The 15,073-nt window shown below is 41.1% G+C and overlaps 1 protein-coding gene across 1 annotated transcript in view; it reads left to right on the top strand.

Moving 5' to 3' along the window:
• Positions 1-15,073, top strand: part of PTPDC1 (protein tyrosine phosphatase domain containing 1) — a 136,298-nt gene that overhangs the window by 105,942 nt on the left and 15,283 nt on the right. The gene's annotated exons all lie outside the window — the stretch shown is intronic.

Here is a 15,073-nt window from a genome sequence, read left to right on the forward strand (position 1 = left end):
TTCATAGCAGTTTATCTGCTGCAACTGACTTCCCACAACGCCTATCAGAAAAACAGGTGCATCCTGCTTTGGCCTTTCTACTTCTGGAGAGGGTTAGCTGGTACACCCTAAGTTACTAGGGACATGCATAAGGCTATACTAAGTAATAAGTGATAGAATTCTATCAGCCAATCGGAATTAAGGTAGAAAAAATCCTATTGGCTGATCCAATCAGCCAGTAGGATTGAGCTCGCATTCTATTGGCTGTTCCAATCAGCCAATAGAATGTGAGCTCAATCCTATTGACTGATTGGATCAGCCAATAGGATTGAACTTCAATCCTATTGGCTGATTGCATTAGCCAATAGGATTTTTCCTACCTTAATTCCGATTGGCTGATAGAATTCTATCAGCCAATCTGAATCTAAGGGACGCCATCTTGGATGATGTCACTTAAAGGTACCTTCATTCATCTTTAGTCGTCGGATGAAGAGGATGCTCTGTGTCGGATGTCTTGAAGATGGACCCGCTCCGCGCCGGATGGATGAAGATAGAAGATGTCGTCTGGATGAAGACTTCTGCCCGTCTTTAGGACCACTTCGCCCGGCTTGGATGAAGACTTCTCCCGGTAATTCGATCTTCAGGGGGTTAGTGTTATGTTTTTTAAGGGTGTATTGGGTGGGTTTTATTTTTAGGTTAGGGACTTTGGGCCTGCAAAAGAGCTAACTGCCCTTTTAAGGGCAATGCCCATCTAAATTCTCTTTTCAGGGCAATGGGGAGCTTAGGTTTTTTTTAGATAGTATTTTATTTGGGGGGTTGGTTGTGTGGGTGGTGGGTTTTAATGTTGGGGGGGGTTGTTTGTATATTTTTTTCAGGTAAAACAGCTGATTACTTTGAGGCAAAAGGCCCTTTTAAGGGATATGGGTAGTTTAGTTTAGGCTAGGGTTTTTTTTTATTTTGGGTGGGATTTTTTTTTATTTTGATAGGGCTATTAGATTAGGTGTAATTAGTTTAAATATCTTGTAATTTGTTTATTATTTTCTGTAATTTAGTGTTGTTTTGTACTTTAGCTAATTTAATTTATTTAATTGGCGATGTTAGGGACGGCAGATTAGGGGTTAACAATTAACTAATGTTTGCGAGGTGGGAGTGCGGCGGTTTAGGGGTTAATATGTTTATTATAGTGGCGGCGACGTTGGGGGCGGCAGATTAGGGGTTAATAAGTGTAGGTAGGTTGCAGCAGATTAGGGGTTAATAAATATAATGTAGGTGTCGGTGATGTTGGGGGCAGCAGATTAGGGGTTCATAAATATAATGTAGGTGGCGGCGGTGTCCGGAGCGGCAGATTAGGGGTTAAAAATTTTATTACAGTGTTTGCGATGCAGGAGGGCCTCGGTTTAGGTGTTAATAGGTAGTTTATGGGTGTTAGTGTACTTTCTAGCACTTTAGTTATGAGTTTTATGTTACGGCGTTTTACCATAAAACTCTTAACTACTGACTTTTAAATGTGTTAGGACTCTTGACAGGGTAGGGTGTACCGCTCACTTTTTGTCCTCCCAGTACAGACTCGTAATACCGGCACTATGGAATTCCAATAAAAAAAAGACTTTACGAAGTTAAGTAAGTCGTTTTGCGGTAAGGCCAAAGAAGTGTGCGGTACACCTAAATTTTTAAGACTCATAATACCAGCGGGCGTAAAAAAACATAATTTATGCTTACCTGATAAATTCCTTTCTTCTGTAGTGTGATCAGTCCACGGGTCATCATTACTTCTGGGATATTACTCCTCCCCAACAGGAAGTGCAAGAGGATTCACCCAGCAGAGCTGCATATAGCTCCTCCCCTCTACGTCACTCCCAGTCATTCGACCAAGGACAAACGAGAAAGGAAAAGCCAAGGGTGAAGTGGTGACTGGAGTATAAATCAAAAAATATTTACCTGCCTTAAAAACAGGGCGGGCCGTGGACTGATCACACTACAGAAGAAAGGAATTTATCAGGTAAGCATAAATTATGTTTTCTTCTGTTAAGTGTGATCAGTCCACGGGTCATCATTACTTCTGGGATACCAATACCAAAGCAAAAGTACACGGATGATGGGAGGGATAGGCAGGCTCTTTATACAGAAGGAACCACTGCCTGAAGAACCTTTCTCCCAAAAATAGCCTCCGATGAAGCAAAAGTGTCAAATTTGTAAAATTTGGAAAAAGTATGAAGCGAAGACCAAGTTGCAGCCTTGCAAATCTGTTCAACAGAGGCCTCATTCTTGAAGGCCCAAGTGGAAGCCACAGCTCTAGTAGAATGAGCTGTAATTCTTTCAGGAGGCTGCTGTCCAGCAGTCTCATAAGCTAAACGAATTATGCTACGAAGCCAAAAAGAAAGAGAGGTAGCGGAAGCTTTTTGACCTCTCCTCTGCCCAGAGTAAATGACAAACAGAGAAGACGTTTGTCGAAATTCCTTAGTTGCCTGTAAGTAAAATTTTAGAGCACGGACTACATCCAGGTTGTGCAGTAGACGTTCCTTCTTTGAAGAAGGATTTGGGCATAAGGAAGGAACAACAATCTCTTGATTGATATTCCTGTTAGTAACTACCTTAGGTAAGAACCCAGGTTTAGTACGCAGGACTACCTTATCCGAATGAAAAATCAAATAAGGAGAATCACAATGTAAGGCTGATAATTCAGAGACTCTTCGGGCCGAGGAAATAGCCATTAAAAATAGAACTTTCCAAGATAACAACTTTATATCAATGGAATGAAGGGGTTCAAAACGGAACGCCCTGTAAAACATTAAGAACAAGGTTTAAACTCCATGGTGGAGCAACAGTTTTAAACACAGGCTTAATTCTGGCCAAAGCCTGACAAAAAGCCTGGACGTCAGGAACTTCTGACAGACGTTTGTGTAACAGAATGGACAGAGCTGAGATCTGTCCCTTTAATGAACTAGCAGATAAACCCTTTTCTAAACCTTCTTGTAGAAAAGACAATATCCTAGGAATCCTAACCTTACTCCAAGAGTAACCTTTGGATTCACACCAATATAGGTATTTACGCCATATCTTATGGTAAATCTTTCTGGTAACAGGTTTCCTAGCCTGTATTAAGGTATCAATAACTGACTCAGAAAATCCACGTCTTGATAAAATCAAGCGTTCAAACATCAAAATCTAACTTCTCTGAAGCTGACTGCTTGGAAATTGAAGGGACCCTGTATCAGAAGGTCCTGTTTCAGAGGTAGAGACCAAGGTGGACAGGATGACATGTCCACCAGGTCTGCATACCAAGTCCTGCGTGGCCACGCATGTGCTATTAGAATCACTGATGCTCTCTCTTGTTTGATTCTGGCAATCAATCGAGGAAGCAACGGGAAGGGTGGAAACACGTAAGCCATCCTGAAGTCCCAAGGTGCTGTCAGAGCATCTATCAGGACTGCTCCTGGATCCCTGGATCTGGACCCGTAACGAGGAAGCTTGGCGTTCTGTCGAGACGCCATGAGATCTATCTCTGGTTTGCCCCAACGTCGAAGTATTTGGGCAAAGACCTCCGGATAAAGTTCCCACTCCCCCGGATGAAAAGTCTGACGACTTAAGAAATCCGCCTCCCAGTTCTCCACTCCCGGGATGTGGATTGCTGACAGGTGGCAAGAGTGAGACTCTGCCCAGCAAATTATCTTTGATACTTCCATCATAGCTAGGGAGCTTCTTGTCCCTCCCTGATGGTTGATGTAAGCTACAGTCGTGATGTTGTCCGACTGAAACCTGATGAACCCCCGAGTTGTCAACTGGGGCCAAGCCAGGAGGGCATTGAGAACTGCTCTCAATTCCAGAATGTTTATTGGCAGGAGACTCTCCTCCTGACTCCATTGTCCCTGAGCCTTCAGAGAATTCCAGACGGCACCCCAACCTAGAAGGCTGGCGTCTGTTGTTACAATTGTCCAGTCTGGTCTGCTGAATGGCATCCCCCTGGACAGATGTGGCCGAGAAAGCCACCATAGAAGAGAATTTCTGGTCTCTTGATCCAGATTCAGAGAAGGGGATAAGTCTGAGTAATCCCCATTCCACTGACTTAGCATGCACAGTTGCAGTGGTCTGAGGTGTAAGCGTGCAAAGGGTACTATGTCCATTGCCGCTACCATTAAGCCGATTACCTCCATGCATTGAGCCACTGACGGGTGTTGAATGGAATGAAGGGTGCGGCAAGCACTTTGAAGTCTTGTTAGCCTGTCCTCTGTCAGGTAAATCTTCATTTCTACAGAATCTATAAGAGTCCCCAGGAAGGGAACTCTTGTGAGTGGAACGAGTGAACTTTTCTTTTCGTTCACCTTCCATCCATGTGACCTTAGAAATGCCAGCACTAACTCTGTATGAGACTTGGCAGTTTGAAAGCTTGAAGCTTGTATCAGAATGTCGTCTAGGTATGGAGCTACCGAGATTCCCCGCGGTCTTAGTACCGCCAGAAGAGCACCCAGAACCTTTGTGAAGATTCTTGGAGCTGTAGCCAATCCGAATGGAAGAGCCACAAACTGGTAATGCCTGTCTAGGAAGGCAAACCTTAGGTACCGATAATGATCTTTGTGAATCGGTATGTGAAGGTAAGCATCTTTTAAATCTACAGTGGTCATGTATTGACCCTCTTGGATCATAGGTAAAATTGTCCGAATAGTCTCCATCTTGAACGATGGAACTCTTAGGAATTTGTTTAGGATCTTTAAGTCCAGGATTGGTCTGAAAGTTCCCTCTTTTTTGGGAACCACAAACAGATTTGAGTAAAACCCCTGTCCCTGTTCCGATCGTGGGACTGGATGGATTACTCCCATTAACAAGAGCTCTTGTACGCAGCGTAGAAACGCCTCTTTCTTTGTCTGGATTGTTGACAATCTTGACAGATGAAATCTCTCTCTTGGAGGAGAGTATTTGAAGTCCAGAAGGTATCCCTGAGATATTATCTCTAGCGCCCAGGGATCCTGAACATCTCTTGCCCAAGCCTGGGCGAAGAGAGAAAGTCTGCCCCCCACTAGATCCGATCCCGGATCGGGGGCCCTCAATTCATGCTGTTTTAGGGGCAGCAGCAGGTTTCCTAGTCTGCTTGCCCTTGTTCCAGGACTGGTTAGGTTTCCAGCCTTGTCTGTAGCGAGCAACAGCTCCTTCCTGTTTTGGTGCAGAGGAAGTTGATGCTGCTCCTGCTTTGAAATTACGAAAGGAACGAAAATTAGACTGTCTAGTCTTGGCTTTGGCTTTGTCCTGAGGCAGGGCATGGCCTTTACCTCCTGTAATGTCAGCGATAATCTCTTTCAACCCGGGCCCGAATAAGGTCTGCCCTTTGAAAGGTATATTAAGCAATTTAGACTTAGAAGTAACATCAGCTGACCAGGATTTTAGCCACAGCGCCCTGCGTGCCTGAATGGCGAATCCTGAATTTTTCGCCGTAAGTTTAGTAAGATGTACTACGGCCTCCGAAATGAATGAATTAGCTAGTTTAAGGACTCTAAGCCTGTCCGTAATGTCGTCCAGAGTAGCTGAACCAATGTTCTCTTCCAGAGACTCAATCCAGAATGCCGCTGCAGCCGTGATCGGCGCAATGCATGCAAGGGGTTGCAATATAAAACCTTGTTGAACAAACATTTTCTTAAGGTAACCCTCTAACTTTTTATCCATTGGATCTGAAAAAGCACAGCTATCCTCCACCGGGATAGTGGTACGCTTAGCTAAGGTAGAAACTGCTCCCTCCACCTTAGGGACCGTTTGCCATAAGTCCCTTGTGGTGGCGTCTATTGGAAACATTTTTCTAAATATCGGAGGGGGTGAGAACGGCACACCGGGTCTATCCCACTCCTTAGTAACAATTTCAGTAAGTCTCTTAGGTATAGGAAAAACCTCAGTACTCGTCGGTACCGCAAAATATTTATCCAACCTACACATTTTCTCTGGTATTGCAACTGTGTTACAATCATTCAGAGCCGCTAACACCTCCCCTAGTAATACACGGAGGTTTTCCAGTTTAAATTTAAAATTTGAAATATCTGAATCCAGTCTGTTTGGATCAGAACCGTCACCCACAGAATTAAGTTCTCCGTCCTCATGTTCTGCCACCTGTGACGCAGTGTCTGACATGGCCCTAATATTATCAGCGCACTCTGTTCTCACCCCAGAGTGATCACGCTTACCTCTTAGTTCTGGTAATTTAGCCAAAACCTCAGTCATAACAGTAGCCATATCCTGTAATGTGATTTGTAATGGCCGCCCAGATGTACTCGGCGCTACAATATCACGCACCTCCCTCTGAGCGGGAGATGTAGGTACTGACACGTGAGGCGAGTTAGTCGGCATAACTCTCCCCTCGTTGTTTGGTGAAATTTGTTCAATTTGTACAGATTGACTTTTATTTAAAGTAGCATCAATACAGTTAGTACATAAATTTCTATTGGGCTCCACTTTGGCATTGCAACAAATGACACAGGTATCATCCTCTGAATCAGACATGTTTAACACACTAGCAAATAAACTTGCAACTTGGAAATACAATTCAATTAGAATAATATTAAAACGTACTGTGCCTTTAAGAAGCACAGAAGATCTATGACAGTTGAAAATTAATAAATTGAAACAGTTATAGCCTCAATCCTTGTAAACAACACAACTTTAGCAAAGGTTTAATCCCATTAGCAAAGATAACAAATTCTGAAAGCAGGAAACAAATTACAGAATAAACGTTTTTTATCTCAGTCAAACTATAATTCTCACAGCTCTGCTGAGAGAAATTACCTCCCTCAAAATAAGTTTTGAAGACCCCTGAGCTCTGTAGAGATGAACCGGATCATGCAGGGAATACAATGAGTTGCTGACTGAAATATTTGATGCATAGAAAAAGCGCCAAAAAACGGCCCCTCCCCCTCACACACAGCAGTGAGGGAGAACAGAAACTGTCAGAAAAACAGATTAAGCAACTGCCAAGTGGAAAAATAGTGCCCAAACATTTATTCACACAGTACCTCAGCAAATGAAAACGATTTTACATTCCAGCAAAAACGTTAAACATAATCTCTAGTTATTAAACAGCTTTATGTATTTCTTACAGTGTAATTCTAGTGAAGTACCATTCCCCAGAATACTGAAGTGTAAAGTATACATACATGACATTATATCGGTATGGCAGGATTTTCTCATCAATTCCATTGTCAGAAAATAAAAACTGCTACATACCTCTATGCAGATTCATCTGCCCGCTGTCCCCTGATCTGAAGTTTACCTCACTCCTCAGATGGCCGAGAACAGCAATATGATCTTAACTACTCCGGCTAAAATCATAGCAAAACTCTGGTAGATTCTTCTTCAAACTCTGCCAGAGAGGTAATAACACACTCCGGTGCTATTTTAAAATAACAAACTTTTGATTGAAGATATAAAACTAAGTATAATCACCATAGTCCTCTCACACATCCTATCTAGTCGTTGGGTGCAAGAGAATGACTGGGAGTGACGTAGAGGGGAGGAGCTATATGCAGCTCTGCTGGGTGAATCCTCTTGCACTTCCTGTTGGGGAGGAGTAATATCCCAGAAGTAATGATGACCCGTGGACTGATCACACTTAACAGAAGAAAGCAGCGTTAGGACCTCTTATTGCTGCTTTTTTAGCCTAACGCACAACTCGTAATCTAGCCGTATGTTTCTAATATATATAATAGCATATGTGTGTACATAAAATTATAATATAAGGAGATCTAATTTCCCGGCAAGAACAAACTTTTTAATTGGTTGTGGTTTCATAGAAAAAAATCAAGAAATTTCGTATTCAAAAATAAACATAATGAAGCAATTTCTCATACATTTTACGCTTTGCTGCTGGTATACAGAGTCTTTGGAAACACAGAACCGCCCCCTCCCCTGCATATGAAAGGACCCATTACACAAACAGAAGCAATCTGAAGTCTGTATACATCAGTATACATCTAAAACCTTGGGGCTTGGTTAGGAGTCTAAAAAATCAGCACAATGTTATTTAAAAATAAGCAAAACTATACATTTTTAAAAAAAAAAAACCCAGATGGGCTGTAGAAACGAATCATCTACAAAACATTTATGTATAATGTCCTTTTAATTCATTTTAACTTAAATGTATCTGCATGAACACAATGATCTTCCCCAGTCCGGGAACTCAACTCTTCCTCTATTAATAGTTTTATAACCCCTGTTACCACTTACCCCAATATGTTCGTCATCAACCTATCTATAAAATCATTTTTTATGACACAGCACTCAGAAGCTAATGCCCCTATAATGCAGGATAGCGGAGCTGTCTCACAAGCTTCTGCTTACGCTGTGTGCAGATTGTTAGATTGTGTTATTTGTTTCAAAACACACACAATAGTTCAAGGATTAAACTCTTAAAAGGACGTGAAACCCAAAACTTTTATTTCATGAGCCAAATAGAATACAATTTTAAACAACTTTCGAATTTGCTTCTATTACCACATTTTCTTTCTTTCCTGGTATCTTTTGTTGAAGAGCAGGGACATAAGTTCAGGAGTGTGCATGTGGTTAGAGCACTATATGGCAGCATTTTGCAAGTATGTTATCCATTTGCAGGAGCACTAGATGGCAGCATTATTTCCTGCCGAGTAGTGCACCAGATGCCTACCTAGGTGTCTCTGCAATAAAGAATATTATGGGAACAAAGCAAATTTAAAAACAGAAGTCAATTGAAAACGTTTTATTTCTGCTCTGTCTGAATCGCACAAGAACATTTCTTTCATGTAATTAGCAAGAGTCCATGAGCTGGTGACGTATGGGATATACATTCCTACCAGGAGGGGCAAAGTTTCCCAAACCTTAAAATGCCTATAAATACACCCCTCACCACACCCACAATTCAGTTTTACAAACTTTGCCTCCTATGGAGGTGGTGAAGTAAGTTTGTGCTAGATTCTACGTTGATATGCGCTCCGCAGCAGGTTGGAGCCCGGTTTTCCTCTCAGTGTGCAGTGAATGTCAGAGGGATGTGAGGAGAGTATTGCCTATTTGAATTCAATGATCTCCTTCTACGGGGTCTATTTCATAGGTTCTCTGTTATCGGTCGTAGAGATTCATCTCTTACCTCCCTTTTCAGATCGACGATATACTCTTATATATACCATTACCTCTACTGATTCTCGTTTCAGTACTGGTTTGGCTTTCTACTACATGTAGATGAGTGTCCTGGGGTAAGTAAGTCTTATTTTATTTATGACACTCTAAGCTATGGTTGGGCACTTTATATGTAAAGTTATAAATATATGTCTTTAAACTTATATTTGCCATGATTCAGGATAATCAGTATTCCTTCATTCAGACTGTCAGTTTCATTATTTGGGATAAATGCATATGAATAAATATTTTTTCCTACCTTAAAATTTTTTTCAATTTACTTTTTTTCCCTGCGGGCTGTTAGGCTCGCGGGGGCTGAAATGCTTCAATTTATTGCGTCATTCTTGGCGCGAACTTTTTTGGCGCAAAATTTTGTCATTTCCGGCGCCCTAATTGACGCCAGAAGTTTGTTCGTGGTTGCGTCATTTTTGACGTATATGTGTTTCAGACGTTCTTTTGCGCCAAAAAATGTGGGCGTCGTTTTTTTCGGCGTCAGAGGATGTGGCGTCATACTTGCCGCCAAAAAATGTGGGCGTCATTTTTGTCTCCACCTTTTTTCACATTATTTAAGTCTCACTTTTTCATTGCTTCTGGTTGCTAGAGGCTTGTTTATTTGGAATTTTTTCGCATTCCTGAAACTGTCATTTAAGGAATTTGATAATTTTGCTTTATATGTTGTTTTTTCTATTACATATTGCAAGATGTCTCAACCTGACCCTGGATCAGAATCTACTTCTGGAAAGACGCTGCCTGATGCTGGTTCTACCAAAGTTAAGTGCATTTGTTGTAAACTTTTGGCTCAAGCATTTCTGAAATGTGTTTCAGATCTGGAGTCAGCTGGGGTAATTATGCCAGTTCCAGTTCTGGAGCGGGGCCTGGGGTTTTATTCAAATCTGTTCATTGTACCAAAAAAGGAGAATTCCTTCAGACCAGTTCTGGATCTAAAAATATTGAATTGTTATGTAAGGATACCAACATTCAAGATGGTGACTATAAGGACTATTCTGCCTTTTGTTCAGCAAGGGCATTATATGTCCACAATAGACTTACAGGATGCATATCTTCATATTCCAATTAATCCGGATCACTATCAGTTCCTGAGATTCTCTTTTCTAGACAAGCATTACCAGTTTGTTGCTCTTCCTTTTGGCCTAGCTACAGCTCCAAGGATCTTTTCGAAGGTTCTCGTGCCCTTCTCTCTGTAATCAGGGAGCAGGGTATTGCGGTATTTCCTTATTTGGACGATATCTTGGTACTTGCTCAGTCTTTACATTCTGCAGAATCTCACACGAATCAACTTGTGTTGTTTCTTCAAAGACATGGTTGGAGGATCAATTTACCAAAGAGTTCAATGATTCCTCAGACAAAGGTAACCTTTTTGGGCTTTCAAATAGATTCAGTGTCCATGACTTTGTCTCTAACAGAAAAGAGACGTCTGAAGTTGGTTTCAGCTTGTCGAAACCTTCAGTCTCAATCGTTCCCTTCGGTAGCTTTGTGCATGGAAATTTTAGCTCTCATGACTGCTGCATCGGACGCGATCCCCTTTGCTCGCTTTCACATGAGACCTCTTCAGCTTTGTATGCTGAACCAGTGGTGCAGGGATTATACAAAGATATCACAATTAATATCCTTAAATCCCAATGTTCGATCTTCTCTGACTTGGTGGTTGAATCACCATCGTCTAATTCAAGGGGCCTCTTTTGTTCATCCAACCTGGACTGTAATCTCAACAGATGCGAGTCTCTCAGGTTGGGGAGCTATATGGGGATCTCTGACAGCGCAGGGGGTTTGGGAATTTCAGGAGGCGAAATTACCAATCAACATTTTGGAACTCCGTGCGATATTCAGAGCTCTTCAGTTCTGACCTCTTCTGAAGAGGGAATCGTTTATTTGTTTTCAGACAGACAATGTCACAACCATCAAGGAGGGACTCACAGTCCTCAGGCCATGAAAGAAGTATCTCGGATACTTGTATGGGCGGAATCCAGCTCCTGTCTAATCTCTGCGGTTCATATCCCAGGTGTAGACAATTGGGAAGCGGAATGGTCTCTTCACCCAGAGGTATTTCTTCAGATTGTTCAAATCTGGGGACTTCCAGAAATAGATCTGATGGCCTCTTTTCTAAACAAGAAACTTCCCAGGTATCTGTCCAGATCCAGGGATCCTCAGGCGGAAGCAGTGGACGCGCTGTCGCTTCCTTGGAATTATCAACCTGCTTATATCTTTCCGCCTCTAGTTCTTATTCCAAAAGTGATTTCCAAAATTCTAATGGAACGTTTGTTTGTATTGCTGGTGGCTCCAGCATGGCCTCACAGGTTTTGGTATGCGGATCTCGTTCGGATGGCAAGTTGCCAACCTTGGACACTTCCGTTAAGGCCAGACCTTCTATCTCAAGGCCCTTTTTTCCATCAGGATCTCAAATCATTAATTTTGAAGGTATGGAGATTGAACGCTTGATTCTTAGTCATAGAGGTTTCTCTGACTCAGTGATTAATACTATGATACAGGCTCATAAATCTGTGTCTAGAAAGATTTATTATCAAGTCTGGAAGACTTACATTTCTTGGTGTTCTCATAAATTCTCTAGGCATTCTTTTAGAATTCCTAGAATTTTACAGTTTCTTCAGGATGGTTTGGATAAGGGTTTGTCTGCAAGCTCTTTGAAAGGTCAAATCTCTGCTCTTTCTGTTCTTTTTCACAGAAAGATTGCTAATCATCCTGATATTCATTGTTTTGTACAGGCTTTGGTTTGCATCAAGCCTGTCATTAAGTCAATCTCTCCTCCTTGGAGTCTTAATTTGGTTCTGAGGGCTTTGCAGGCTCCTCCGTTTGAACCTATGCATTCTCTGGATATTAAATTACTTTCTTGGAAAGTGTTGTTCCTTTTAGCCATCTCTTTTGCTAGAAGAGTTTCTGAGTTATCTGCTCTTTCTTGTGAATATCCTTTCCTGATATTTCATCAGGATAAGGCAGTGTTGCGGACTTCATTTAAATTTTTACCTAAGGTTGTGAATTCTAACAACATTAGTAGAGAGATTATTGTCCCTTCATTGTGTCCTAATCCTAAGAATTCTCTGGAGAAATCTTTACATTCTTTGGATGTAGTTAGAGCTTTGAAATATTATGTTGAAGCTACTAAACGTTTTAGAAAGACTTCTAGTCTATTTGTCATATTTTCTGGTTCCAGGAAAGGTCAGAAGGCTTCTGCCATTTCTTTGGCATCTTGGTTACAATCTTTGATTCATCATGCTTATGTAGAGTCGGGAAAGTCCCCGCCTCAAAGGATTACAGCTCATTCTACTAGGTCAGTTTCTACTTCCTGGGCTTTTAGGAATGAAGCTTCTGTTGATCAAGTTTGCAAAGCAGCAACTTGGTCTTCTTTGCATACTTTTACTAAATTCTACCATTTTGATGTTTTCTCTTCTTCAGAAGCAGTTTTTGGTAGAAAAGTACTTCAGGCAGCTGTTTCAGTTTGATTCTGCTGTTTATTATTTCATTTTTTTTATTTGGGTTGTGGATTATTTTTTCAGCGGAATTGGCTTTTTTATTTGGGTTGTGGATTATTTTTTCAGCGGAATTGGCTGTCTTTATTTTATCCCTCCCTCTCTAGTGACTCTTGCGTGGAAGTTCCACATCTTGGGTATCTGCTATCCCATACGTCACTAGCTAATTACATGAAAGAAAACATAATTTATGTAAGAACTTACCTGATAAATTCATTTCTTTCATATTAGCAAGAGTCCATGAGGCCCACCCTTTTTTGTGGTGGTTATGATTTTTTTGTATAAAGCACAATTATTCCAATTCCTTATTTTTGATGCTTTCGCTCCTTTCTTATCACCCCACTTCTTGGCTATTCGTTAAACTGAATTGTGGGTGTGGTGAGGGGTGTATTTATAGGCATTTTGAGGTTTGGGAAACTTTGCCCCTCCTGGTAGGAATGTATATCCCATACGTCACTAGCTCATGGACTCTTGCTAATATGAAAGAAATTAATTTATCAGGTAAGTTCTTACATAAATTATGTTTTTTGGGTTTCATATCATTTTACGTTTTTTTCACGATTGAGCTACTACAAATGGTGGTAGCTTTCTGGGAAGCATTCTACTGGTAATTGGTCTATCTTCTTTCCTCCAACCTTAAATTGTGACCTCTTGTCAAAAAACAATTTTCTTGGACTAAACAGTGATTCTGCCATCTCTGTATATGGGCCTTGAATATATTTATATAAAGTAATCATGTCACCTTTCAAGCGCCTTTTATCTAGCAAAAACAGACCCAGTTTGGCTAGCCTCTCCTCATAGCTTAAACTCTCAATTCCCCTTATTAGCTTTGTGGCCCTTCTCAGAACTTTTTCTAGTTCTGCAATATCTTTTTTTCGATCGGTCCCCAGAACTGCACTCCATACAAAAGGTGAGGTCTTACCAGGGCTTTTTTATAGTGACAGAATTATGCTTTCCTCCCTTTAATCAATGCCTCTTTTAATATGTGCTAGTGTCTTATTAGCCTTTGAAGCCGCTGCCCTGCATTGTGCACCCATCTTTAGCTTGTCTATTACTACCCCCAAATCCATTTCCTCCTCTGTTTGGCTCAGTCTTGTCCTATTTAATTAATACATTGCCTGCTTATTTTTACTTCCAAAATGTAGAACCTTGCATTTTCCTGTTTTAAAACTCTTTTTCTATTTACCTGCCCATTCTTCTGATTTTTACAGATCCCTTTGTAACGAAAGTTCATACTGCTCTGACCTAATAACCTTACTTAACTGTCTATTAGAGATGTCGCTATTTAATCCTTACTCCAAGTCATTAATAAAAATATTAAAAAGAACAGGGCCCAGTACTGATCCCTGGGGGACTCCACTGATTACCTTTGTCCAATCTGAGTATGATCCATGTACTACTACTCGTTGCTCCCTATCTTTTATCCAGTTATTGATCCATGAGCTAACATTTTCATCTATACCCAGTCCCTTAATTTTGTGCATTAATCTCTCATGTGGCACTGTATCAAACGCCTTTGCAAAATCTAAGTATATCACATCAACTGATTCCCTTTTATTTATATTTTTACTTACTTTCTCATAGAATCTGATTAGATTAGTTTGCCATTTCCCCTCCCTGTGCAGTGGGTCTAACTAGTTACAGAACCACATTAGGACCCTACACTGAGATAAAATGAGCCCTCTATCACGGCTAATTTTACAGTCTGATGCATCAAGACAAGCACTCATCTTAAACAGGGGATCTGAATGATATTACTTCCTTTTTATATCTCCAGTTCTTTTTTAATGGGGGATTATTGTACATGAGAGAGACAGAGAGAGAGAGACAGAGAGAGGGAGACAGAGAGAGGGAGACAGAGAGAGGGAGACAGAGAGAGAGAGAGACACAGAGAGAGAAAGACAGAGAGACAGAGAGAGAGAGACAGAGAGACAGAGAGAGACAGACAGAGAGAGACAGAGAGAAAGAGACAGAGAGAGACATAGAGAGAGAGAGACAGAGAGAGTCAGACAGAGAGCAAGAGAAAGAAAGAGAGACAGAGACACAGAGAGAGAGAAAGAGACAGAGAGAGAGACATAGAGAGAGACAGAGAGAGACAGACAGAGAGCGAGAGAAAGAAAGAGAGAGAGACAGAGAGAGACAGAGAGAGACAGAGAGAGACAGAGAGAGAGAAGCAGCAATGAACTACTTTGAGCTAGATGAATACATTGGGTGAGCCAATGACTATAGGCATATATGCACAGCCACCAATTAGCACATAGGTTCTAGCAGTGCTTCTGAGCCTTTTCAATAAAGGATACCAAGAGAACAAATCAAATTAGATAATAGATGTAAATTAGACATTTGTTTAAAATTGTATGCTTTGTCTAAAACATGAAAGTTTAATTTTGACATTATTATGTGAAAAAAAAAATGATGTATCAAATTCACATTTTTGGGGGGTGGGGGGCCCTTCTTAGATTCTTGCACCTGTG

Source organism: Bombina bombina, chromosome 7 (genome assembly GCF_027579735.1).
Source record: "Bombina bombina isolate aBomBom1 chromosome 7, aBomBom1.pri, whole genome shotgun sequence".
NCBI lineage: Eukaryota > Metazoa > Chordata > Amphibia > Anura > Bombinatoridae > Bombina > Bombina bombina.